Raw genomic sequence first — 11,969 nt, 5'->3', positions numbered from 1 at the left:
AACAAAACCAATATATACAAATGCATGTTTTCTTTTGGCCCCATCTGAGATTGAGATAAGGGCAACAGGGGTATGTAGCAATCATTCTAACATGGATCCAAATCCCCAATGAATTTACCATCCTGGCTTAACTTAGAAACAGAATACATTATATTAATAAGGACACAAGATTAATGCGGGTCTTGAAAGTACTGAGGCCACCTGAGTTCAGCGACAATGGATAGATAAAATGACTCTGAAGCTGTGTGGAAGCTGATGGCAGAATTGATTCCGAGAGCTAAGGTAAGTGTGCTAAGGGGGGTTTCCATGAACCTTATTAAAATATACCTCTTAGCCATGAAAAACCCAGGGCATCCTATGAACTGGAAAAGCCCTGTTCCAACGTGGAGAATATCTATTCCACAGTCACTGAAATACAATTTCTTCATCAAGCTTCAGCAATGTGTAATTCTTAAGGTTTTAGAAGAGAGGCAAAAGAGTGTTTCCAGATGTTTGAAAAATATCATTTTAGGCAGAACATTCAGCAAATGAGTTTTTACTTTGGTTGTGCTTACCTTTGAGGAAGTTCAGAGATTTCAACTTAAATAGTGGATGTGAAGTCCATCTTGAATTCAATTTCACGTGAGTATTAGGTTCTTTTTAATTTCCTCTTTTCTGCGTGGTCTAGAAATACGCTCCTTAACCAGCTGGTATATGTCAGGGACAGTGCTGGACCCGGTGAGGAAGCCAGTTGCTAAATATTCCCAATTTCTTGCTTTCTGCTTTATTGTTATTATTCAGGCAATTGTCAACATTCAGAATCATCAAAAATATTTAATGGAGAGGAAGGTGAAATTAATGCTATATTTTTATTCCTTATTACAATATTAGAATGATTATTTGACAGAGAGGCATTATGTCAATTAAATGCCAAATATGTTTTTAAGATTTTATATAGATGTTTACTGTTATATAATCATTTTTGTGAATGGGAACAAGTTAAGGTTACTGGGTAAATACAGAGTGAAATTTATATGAAATGCTTATTTTATGCATATATACAATTATATAGACAATTGAAACCCAAATTTTGGTGTGCTAAATATCCCTTAAGGGTTATGACACCATTAGAACACTGTCTGTGAACTATATTACTAAGTTTCACCCACACCTGAGAATTTTCAGATGTTTTTATTTTATAAATTCATGATTGTTACATTTATCTAGTATAATTTTAAAAGGTAGAGAAATTACAAAAATTTAATTAATAATTTTCAGTAACTTCTTTTGTTATATGCTGTCTCCATTTCTCTCAATATTCTAAGATTGAAGAAACAGTAGATTACTACCTATTCATGCAGAAAACCTTTGCTGGTAAATCAATAGCACAGCTGGCAAAGCTAATGAATGTAGCATTTAAAAATGCTCGTAGAAGTTCAAAATCTATCCCTGGGTCCCAGAGGTGGCTAGTTTTGATATAATCAGCCCAAACATGAAACTTCAGAACCACTTAAATATCCACTGGTGAAATACATTTGTCTGTACTACAACTTTCACGATTTTTTCTCACGATTGTCTTTCATCACTCATTATTTGCTTCTGACAATGTTCATTTCTTATACTCTCTTTAAAAAGACAAGTTGCTAATTGACCGGCAAGGTAGCTGGCCCTGGTTAAAACTCTGTTATTGAATTCCTATAGTGGGAGTGAAAACAAAAATAGTGATGGATACCCATGTTATGCCTACAATTAACAGAGTAAACATCTTAATAGGCATAGAAGACACAAACAGATGTTCTAATTGCATGTCTGTGAGAAACTGATGTTTACTGGTTCCACTCTGGCTTGGCCTTTGAGACCTCAGGAAGTTTCCCTCCCAGTGGGGATTTCAGTGATTTATTGATTTCAGTACAATGAATATTTCAGAAACTAGCAGGATTTTTAAGAGGTTAAATACATCCTTACAAAGGTTAGCATTAATTCATGCTTGAAGGGAATGCTTAACTCTGCCTTAACCAGGGTAAGGATGGTCACATTTGCCACATTCCTGCCTAAGTGGGAAGGAACACGGACAGGGTAACAAAAGGATTTCCTAATAGAGAATGTAGAAATAAAACATTAGCACAGATCTTTTTCCCCCTAAGCTAAACAAAAATGAGAGACGTATGAATAATAACAAACTCCTAAAAATTCCTGGTTGAGTAGTCTTGATCAAAATAGTAAAGATATATTTTAGACTTGTATTTGAGACACTCAGACCTGAATAATGTAATACGTTTCAGAAACTTGAAAGGTTTTAAAAGCTTTAAGAAGTGCTTAATTTACCACTCGCTTTCTACATTGAATTTACAAATTTATTCTGATGTAATTATTTGGCCAGTGTCTACCAGAAAGAGTCTTAAAAGTAATCAATGGGTACTTTGTATTCTTCTGCTTTCTTTCTTCTTCATCACATTCATGGATATTGATAAGCTGGTATATCCCCATTAGTATTAATAATGATGCTCATTGTTTATCCAGAATACTTATCCAGAATTTACTTCATGCCAGGTACTGTGTAAGTGCTTGAAACAAATTATCTCATTAAAAGAATGCCATTACATCAGATGAATAAGAATGAAACATTGACAGACTGTTATTTTGTAATAAATGCAAACGATTTTATCTTCTTAGCTTCTCTTTTAAGTTGTGCTCAATTATTGGCTACCTGACATAGGATCTGGCTACAGGTTTTCTTCTTTTAGAGTAAAACAATTAACAGATAAGAGTTTTGTGGTGGAACGGGCCTCCTGCTTGAAAATTTCATGGCTGTAGACCAGCAATGGTCATATGTGGCTGTTTGGCACCTGAAGTGTGGCTGGTAGAAAGTGAAGACTTGGGATGTGGATAATAATTTAAAATATTACCTTAAGATTTTTATATTGATTACATGTGAAAAGAGTAATAATTTAGACATATTGGGTTGAATAAGATATATCATTAAAATAAATTTCACCTGCTTCTTTCTGCTTATGGCTACTCGAGACTTCAAATTTTAATAACCAGAATTACTTACCTCATGAGCACTGTACAGCTTCTCAAATCTTAGAATCAGATTGGATACTGCCAACTTCATTTCCTGTTCCACACTAACTTTTGCATGGTACTTGCTTTTCATCACAGCCACCACAGATAACCCAGCCTTTCACTAAGGCCATCATTAAAAAAATGTAGCGTGATCTAACATTGAAACTGTGAAACACCTTGATGTAAAAATTCTCATGGTGTCTAATTAATGCCTGTTGAGTATTGCCATAATTTCCTCAAACATTTAAAATACCCAGGATCACCTCTCTGTGTTAAGTGAGGGGTCCTGCTATGCTTTGGCACACTGTTTGGGAGCCATGAACATATGCTATTAGAGACGACAATTTTTAGTTTTGTACATATCTCATAAATAAGTAGAATTATAAGTTCTACCATCTATTCATTAATTTAGTCATTCAAATTTTATCTAAAGTGTGCAAAACACTGAGGGCTACAAACTGGTGATGCAGCAGTGACAACACAGGCAAAATCCCAGCGTGAAGTTCACATTTTTTTCTTTTTCTTTTTTACATTTATGCTTATTTCTATTTTTTGAGAGAAAGTGAGAGACAGAGTGTGAGCGGGAGGAGGGGCAGAAAGAGAGGGAGACACAGAATCTGCAGCAGGTTCCAGGCTCTGAGCTGTCAGCACAGAGCCCCATGCAGGGCTTGAACTCATGAACCATGCGATCATGACTTGAGCCAAAGTCGGACGGTTAACCGACTGAGCCACCCAGGTGCCCCAAGTTCACATTTTAGTAAACAGAAACAAAGAAACAGATTTTAAAACTCCAAGCAAACAACAAGGTGATTGCAAATCATGATAGGTGCTAACGAAAAAGACATAGCACAGAGCATTGCTGGGGTGAGGGTGGGGGATGGTAACCAGGTGAGGTGGCCATAGAAGATCCCTCTGAGGAGGTAGTTGAACAGACCCCTAACACAGGGAATGGCTAACTAGGAAATAATCTGAATAGAGTGTTGTGGAGGAAGCAACAGCAAAGACCCTGAGGGAGGAAATCACTTGGGGTGTTTGAACTGCAGACAGGAGACATTGTGGTTGAGGAAGGGGAAGGAAGGCTGATGTGAGAACCTGGAGGGGCTGGATCCCACAAGACTCGAGATGATACAGTCATTAGCTTAAGCCTCACTTAGGCAATCTAGCACCTAACAAGTGCCAAGGAGACGTTTGTTGAACTAATGTAGATAGGCAAATGATGGGTGCCAAAAATAGGTACGGGGCCCAGCTTAAAAAAATAAGAATAAAAACCAGAGCACAGAGAACTTTATCTTATCATTCAGGCCCAGAATATGCCTCAATCAGGCTTTTTTGGCCTGCACGCCTAAAATGTCAGAATTATCTTCTAGTTCCAAACTATTCCTACTTTGCGGCTGGCCTGTCTTGTCTACCACAAACTACTTCCCTCTTTGAACTTCAATTTCTACTCCAGGCATAGATTACAGTTATCATTCCTAGCAACCCAAGCAGTATGCTGCTTCTGGTTTCTAGTTTCTAGTGAACTAACCATTTCCCCTTTTACAACTACCTCTTACTGCTCAGCTTTCTATGTTTCTTTTTGATTGATTCAGTCTTGTATTCTTTTAGAAGTACCCTTGATTTATTCCAGGAAAGATAAATGACCAATAATTTATTTTCTCATTTGCGATTAGTCCCAGGTATGATACATATATGGAGTTGTAGGGTTTGGGAGGTTTCATATGGGGACCAGCCAAGACTAAAATCCTGTTGCTTGGGGAATTACCTTGATTCAGTACCTTCAGGTACACTCCCAGACAGATCATTTCAGAGCTCATGAAACACCGACAAACTAAATGAAGATGTCTGAATGACAAAGCGTATTAAATAGATTTCAAATTTACAGCAGTAGCAAAGGAAAGGGGACTGAATAGACTAACACGCTTATGATAGGGAGCAAGCAGGTAGAAAGCCCATATCACCCAAGTCCTGGGTTATGTCACATCCACATGCTCTGGGCTTCCCTGCTAAGAGTGCAGTTACAAGAACAAGGTGAGTTATGGCCAGAATAGTGCGCCCCTACCCCCCCCGCCCCCCCCCGAACCCGCCAACCAAGATGTTCATGTTCTAATCCCCTGAACCTGTGACTATGTTGTCTTACTTGGAAAAAGAGATTTTGCAGATGTGATTGTGTTAAGGACCATGAGGTGGGGAGGTTATTCTGGATTCTCTAGACGAACCTAATCTAATCACAAGTATACTTAAATATTAGAGAACATTTCCTGGCTACAGAGAGAGACGTGAGGAGGAAGTTAGGGTCAGATAGATGTGATGTTTCTTGCTGACTCTGAAGATGAAAATGGAAACCACTAGCTAGGGAAGGCTAGTGGACTCAAGAAGCTAGAAAAGGCACAGGAATGGATTTTCCTCCGGGCCTTTGGAAAAGAATGCCATCCAATGAACACCGTGAGTTTTCCCCTGTGAAATTCATGCCAGACTTCTAACCTACAGTACTGTCAGGTGATAAATTTGTGTTGTTTTAAGCCACTACATGTGTGGCAGTTTTTTATGGCTATAGGAAACTAATACAGGAAGGAGAGCCAAGGGGCTGGGCAGGTGAAAGTTGCCTTAAGCCAAAGCACACTTTTCTACCAGAGACATGCCAGACCAAGGGTGCTGGCTAGAATCTGGCCACAGTTGCACCTCACTATACAGCTAGAGCTTTTCTTTCCGTTCTGCAAGCAGAGTACAACTGGGGAACGGATTGGTGGCTGTACCCGAGATACCATAGCTGTCTGTTCAAAGTGGCATGAACCGTAACTTATGAATATTTAAGGTTTCTTGGTTTGCCTATTCATTTCCATCTAAAAATCAAAGTCATTTGCTTCATTGTTTTTGCCTATATTAAACACCATATATTCCATTTATTTAATCCAACTTCATTTTTTGTTAAGCTTATTTATTTATCTTGAGAGAGAGAGCAGGGGAAAGGCAGAGACAGAGAAAGAGAGAGAGAGAGAGAGAGAGAGAGAATTCCAAGCAGACTCCACGCTGTCATCATGAAGGTGGACATGGGGCTCCAACTCATGGACTGTGAGATCATGACTTGAGCTGAAATCAAGAGTCAGATGTTTGACATACTGAGCCACCCAGGCAAACCATTTAATCCACCTTTAATATGCATTACTGACGGACTTACCTTTGACATTGTTTGTGAGTCTTATCCATTCTATTCTTTCCTGACTTCTATAGTTGTAATGACTACTCCCAAAGAATGCAGTAAATGCATATTAAGAATCCCACAAAAGGCAGTCTTCCAGGAGCATCTGGGTGGCTCAGTCAGTTTAAGTGTCCGACCTCAGCTCAGGTCATGATCTCACACTCCGTGAGTTGGAGCCCTGCGTCAGGCTCTGTGCTGACAGCTTGGAGCCTAGGCTCTGCTTCGGATTCTGTCTCCCTCTGTCTCTGCCCCTCCCCCACTCATGCTCTGTCTCTCTCTGTCTCTCAAAAATAAATAAATGTTAAAAAAAAAAAAGGCAGTTCTCCACAGGTGTGAATGAGTTGAATGTGTTTAGTTGTGTCCCTGTTGTTGAATATAGTCAAGGATGACTCACTACCTTGATGAACCTCACCTTTGCCTCATATTTCCAGTGAACCTGAGGTGATCGTCCTAGAGAATTTTCTAGCACCTCAAGTTAAGCAGACTTGAAATAGATGTGCAGGTTTTTCCAGTAGAGAATTTGTAAGTTCTCTGTTTACAGTCTAACGGTGAGCTAAAATATTTAGTTATCCCGATACATTGGTGAAGGCTTTGTGTACAAGGACAGATTATATCTGTAAACATTTGGTATATTTCTAATGTGGGCTTAAGAGATCACATACTATGATTATTGTAAAAGAAGTAAAAGCAGTTTAAAACTATATCTGGCTTTTGTTTCAAGTTTTAAATATTAAAAATAAACAACAGGTCATTATAGTCTCAAAGTAACTACAGATCAAAGAGGCTATTATCTATTTAACTAGTTTAGAATAATGTGGTTTCTGATAAAATTTTGAATTCATAGAGAGCAGATTACTTTGATTACGTAATCCCAAACATTGCTATTAAGTGATTGGGTTTGTCTTGACTTTTCTTCTTTTTCAAGTCGTTTATGGCGGCTGGAGATGGTCTGAAAGATGAAGTTTCTCCTGACACAAAAAAGAATCAGTTATACAAGGAACTTCAGTGTTCATTGATAGATGGCTGGATAAAGAAAATGTGGTATATATATATACAATGGAATATTACTCAGCAAGAATGAGATCTTGTCATTTGCTACAACATGGATGGATCTAGAGACCACTCTGCTAAGTGAGATAACTCAGACATAGAAAGACAAATACTGTAGGACTTCACTTGTATGTGGAATCTGAAAAACAAAGTGGTGGTTGCCAGAGGGGTGGGGAGGGAGGGGAGTGGTCACAATGGGTGATAGGGTAGTGGGACACACAAGAGTGTAGTTATGGAATGAATAAGTCGTGGGGATGACAGGTACAACATAGGGAATATAGTCAGTGGTAGTATAATTGCATGGATGGTGACAAATGTAGCCACACTTGTGGTAAGCGCAGAATAACACACAGAGTTATTGAATCACTATGTCGTACACTGATGCAGCACTGTGTGTCAAGGATACTTCAATTTAAGAAAAAGGAAAATTAATGTTCTCTTGAATCAAAATATTTGTGGGAAGGCAGGTGAAACTAGGCTTCTTATTTCGGTAATCCTTGGTTAGTGGGAAGTATGACCTATTTCTGAAGGGTAGGAATCACTTTGCATTAGAAAAATTTAGTTTATTAAGTCCGTATTTTCATTTAGAAGTTCTCCCTTTCTCAGTTTGTATGTGAAGAATGAGAGGGCATTATTAATATTTATTTATCTCTGCTAGGTTTTGTATCCTGATCCAGAAGTCGATGGCATATTAAGCTTTCTTCGGTTATATAGGGAACTATTAAATATGCCAGTTTTTTCCCTAAAAGTCAGCCTCTACCAAGTAGTTTTCTTAAGAAATTGATCAGTGACTAATATAATAAAAGTGTTTTCTTTGGGTTGGAAACATTCAGTTAAACTATTCAATTTCACAGGAAGAAAAAAGTTTTTAAACAAATGCTATAATAATTGAACCGGATAAGTATTAATTTGATTCAGATTTATTAAGATCAGCCAAGCGAACACTATTTGCTAGTCTGTCACATGAGGCTTAGCATTGAGCTTTCCGTTCATGTTGTCACCAGGTTGTAATTTTCTCAGAGATCAGTTCTTAGAGAATTAAATAAAGGCCATTTTAGTAATTAGCCCATGAAGGTGTTAAAATTGTCTTATGGCCCATTAGTTACACTTCGATGTTGCCAGTGTCTATGAAATAAACCAAGATTTAAGCAGCAGAGGGGAAAGATTATTGTAATGGAGACTCTAGCTACTGAGAATTAAAGAGATGACGAAAAGTCATTATGAGCTTATTTAATAAGTTTATAACATAAAATCTGAAAATTATTTTAAAATGTCATTTTGGCATTTTTTATTAAGACATGGTATGGGAGGGGCAACTGGGTGGTTCAGTCGGTTGAGCGTTTGACTTTGGCTCAGGTCATGGTCTCCCGGCCCGTTCGGCCGTGTCTGGCTAGCTGCTGCCAGCACAGAGCCCGCTTCAGATCCTGTGTTCCCCTGTCTGCCCCTCCCCCATTTGAGCTCTCTCTCTTTCTCAAAAATAAATAAACATTTTTAAAAAATGGGGTGGGAAATAAGAAGAATAGATTGAACTTTAACCAATGCACAAGCAGATGCCGTGTGCATGTGTGCACACCCCCACTCCAAATAAACAACGCACATAACCAAATTCAGTGCAAGTATCTATCTCTACACTATTATTAAGCTTGGGATCATTTACAATTTTTTTTTTTTTTTGGAGTATGAGCTTTAGTTTAAGGTTCAGATTTAGGATTCTAAAATCTAGAATTTACAGTTAGCTCTTTCATTAGAAAAAGTCAGAATTCTCCATCTTGCCTAGAGCAATTGTTGCTCAAACGGGATTGAGTTCAACTCCACATAAGGGGCTGCAGATGTGGCTCTTGGGAATAATGAGCACCGTCGCCAGCAGCTTGCACGGCTTCCTCCTCTCACCTTAGTTTGGAACAATGGGGGGATAGGTGGGAGCCATTTGGGACTCTGGAGTCTTACATAGCAAGTGGAAAAAGAGAAGAACCAAGTCCCAGAGCTTCTATATACTCTGCTGTCCCTTGCATCTGTTTCATACCTCTAGTCCATGTTGTATGGACCAATGCAGTAGGATCTCAGATCATCTCCTGACTCCTACTCTTCCTAATACACACAACAACCGAAGTCTTCCTGATTGAAGCTCCAAGATTATTTTTCTTCTGTTCCAAAAATATCTTCAATACTCTTTATGTTCTGAATGGACTTAAATTGATATCTGACTTTTAAGGCATCTATAGTAAGAATTTTCCCCCTATTCCCAGTCATCATGCCCTTGATGTGTGCTCTTTGGTCTTTCAGGTATGTGAAGAGAGTGAATTGGTAGAAAATTCCTCAACTAACATAAATACATTGGGATTACCACTGATGTGACACAAGTGTGGAGTTATATGGAAATGAATTTCCATCAAATGAATTTCCACCCAATGTTTTAGTGAATTTGTGTATGGTGTTATTATTATCAATTCTCTAATGTGCTATCTGAATTTACCTGTTGTGTTTGCATTACACATATAATGCGAGATCCTCTATTTTACTGTCCATTATGGAGCAGCATTGTGGGAAAACTCTCAGGAGATTTATTGTAATTACAGAGCAGATAACTCTTGACTCCTGTTTCTTACTCATTTATTGAGTGTTCTTATGGTGTCTTTAAAAATCTAAAGGTCTGATAGTGTCTTGACTCTGTAGGACATCTATTGTCTACTGTCGGAATCTACCATCTGCTGAGAAAAGAGGTGGTCGCCCAGAACTACATCTGCAACAGTTACTTCTGAAAGAGCTACCAAGTATCTAAATGGGATCTTATCAGGCCTGATAAAAAGGCAACTTTCAGAATTTAAGATCTTTATGTCCTAATATTGCCACTCTAGGCTGTGTGGTCTTGAGCAATCCCTGAATCTCAGTTTCCATCTTTGAAAGAGTAAACTGAAAACCAGGGTTAAAGAGATATTTAAGTAAACATGTTTGAATAAAAAAAGAACTTTGCCAATATCTTTTTTTTTTTTTTTTTTTTTTTGAGAACTAGCATAAGTCACATGCATGGAATGAGAAGTAGCATGCGGTGAAGGAATTTGTATTTTGGCATACATGGGGACAGATGTTGATGATTGAGATCCCAGTTGAAAAAAAAAAAGAAAACAAACTCTAAAAAAAGATTCTTTATGTAGATTCACAAATTCCTTGCAATCATTTAATTCTAGTTCAACACTTTCACAGTTGGGGAGAAGTGGCATGGAAAATTTAGTAACAGCCAAGGGTTAAGAATGGAGATTATAAAAATAGATGTTACTGTTCTGAAATTACAAATATTATTTCTCTCATTCTGAAAATAGGTCAAAGATACTTTTAAATGTAACCTATTTTATGGGGACTGCCTGATAAGTCATGCTATAATGCAAATGTTTAGACTTTTTATCAAAATAAATGATAAAAGACAAGCTTCTGTTTTGAAGTGTCTATTAGATATTTAGATATACTGCTTTCAATTTTTTTTTCAAATCTAGTTGATCTTTCAGCAAAAGATGTAAGTATGTAAGTATTTAGCACCTGCTAGGTATTTTGTATGATACCAGGTGGGATGAAGGATAATGACTCTTTATCCTTATACAATTATATCTAGATATAATTTAGTAAAAATTGCACCTAAGTGCCACTTCTCCAGAAAACACAGCCTGTGGTGAAGCTTCTGTGCTAATGTTTTCTTGGAGGGATATAATCCCAAGGGAAGCAAAGAGAGAGGGAAAAATGGATGTGAGTCAGAGAACGAGGGAAAGTATATACAAATATTCCATTACTATGCTGGTCAAAGCTTAACAAGAAAAGACTGCATAAACAGGGTGGCTTTGGAGAAGGGGCGTTGTGCACTGGAAAAGTCATGAGGGAAGGTAGAACTGAGAGAATTTATTTGCTGGCCCTTCTCCTTTCCTACCTGCCCCCCTCCCCCTTTGTCTTGAATTCCTTGCACGTCCAAGTCCTGTTCCCTTGCCTGTGTGTGCAGCTCCCAGATCAGCTGGGGTCTCCATGAGCCCCACTGTGTAGGACTTAGGTGCTAGGGATTGTTTGACTCCAACTGTCCAGGTGTGCAGGCGGCCATGTTGCTGGAAGATGAGGCGATGTTGAGGCAAGGTGTCCAGACTTTCAACTGTGGGGAAGCAGGGTGAGTGGCAGAGGCGAGAGTGGCAAAGGGTGCAGTTGAGAATGGTCTGATCCGGGGAGATGCATAAACTGGGACTAATACAAGTAATAGTTACTGTTGGAGGATTGTTCAACAAAGTGCCGTAAGTGTTCAGAGAATCAAGAGATCACTGGCTCTTTTGGAATTGTTTTTGAACCTTTATTTTAAGAAAGAGGAGGAAATAGACATTGAAAGTGTGCCTGTGCTATGCCAAGACTAATTTTTTTTTTTTTTGAGAAAGTGGGAATAAAGACCGGATACACAAACTTTGTAGCAGAGAATAAGACATAGTCAAAAAGAAACTAAGAAGACTTGGGAGAGTGAAGGGTCATGTATTCAGAATACTAAAATGGACTTAATCACACTTAAATAAAAGTTTGTACAAATGGCCTTATAATTCATGGTTCTGGTGTCAAGAAGGAAAAAGAAAGCCTTTTATTACTTTGATGGTCCCTCTTATGACCTTCCAGAGAAAAAATATAAAATCAACCAAAAATAAATTACTCATTTTCAAGCATG

At 38.2% G+C, this 11,969-nt stretch overlaps 1 long non-coding RNA gene across 1 annotated transcript in view; it reads left to right on the top strand.

The window, feature by feature from the left end:
- The first annotated feature begins 517 nt into the window (after positions 1-517).
- Positions 518-11,969, top strand: part of LOC121029962 (uncharacterized) — a 110,079-nt gene continuing 98,627 nt past the window's right edge. The window contains exon 1 of the long non-coding RNA XR_005790005.1: positions 518-621. This is a non-coding gene — a long non-coding RNA (uncharacterized LOC121029962). The remainder of the gene's footprint in view (positions 622-11,969) is intronic.

The sequence above is a fragment of the Herpailurus yagouaroundi genome, unplaced genomic scaffold, assembly GCF_014898765.1.
Source record: "Herpailurus yagouaroundi ecotype Mexico unplaced genomic scaffold, PumYag 28, whole genome shotgun sequence".
In the NCBI taxonomy this organism is placed as follows: domain Eukaryota; kingdom Metazoa; phylum Chordata; class Mammalia; order Carnivora; family Felidae; genus Herpailurus; species Herpailurus yagouaroundi.
Note: the sequence above shows the minus strand (reverse complement) of the source record. Positions and strands in the feature narration are given on the sequence as shown.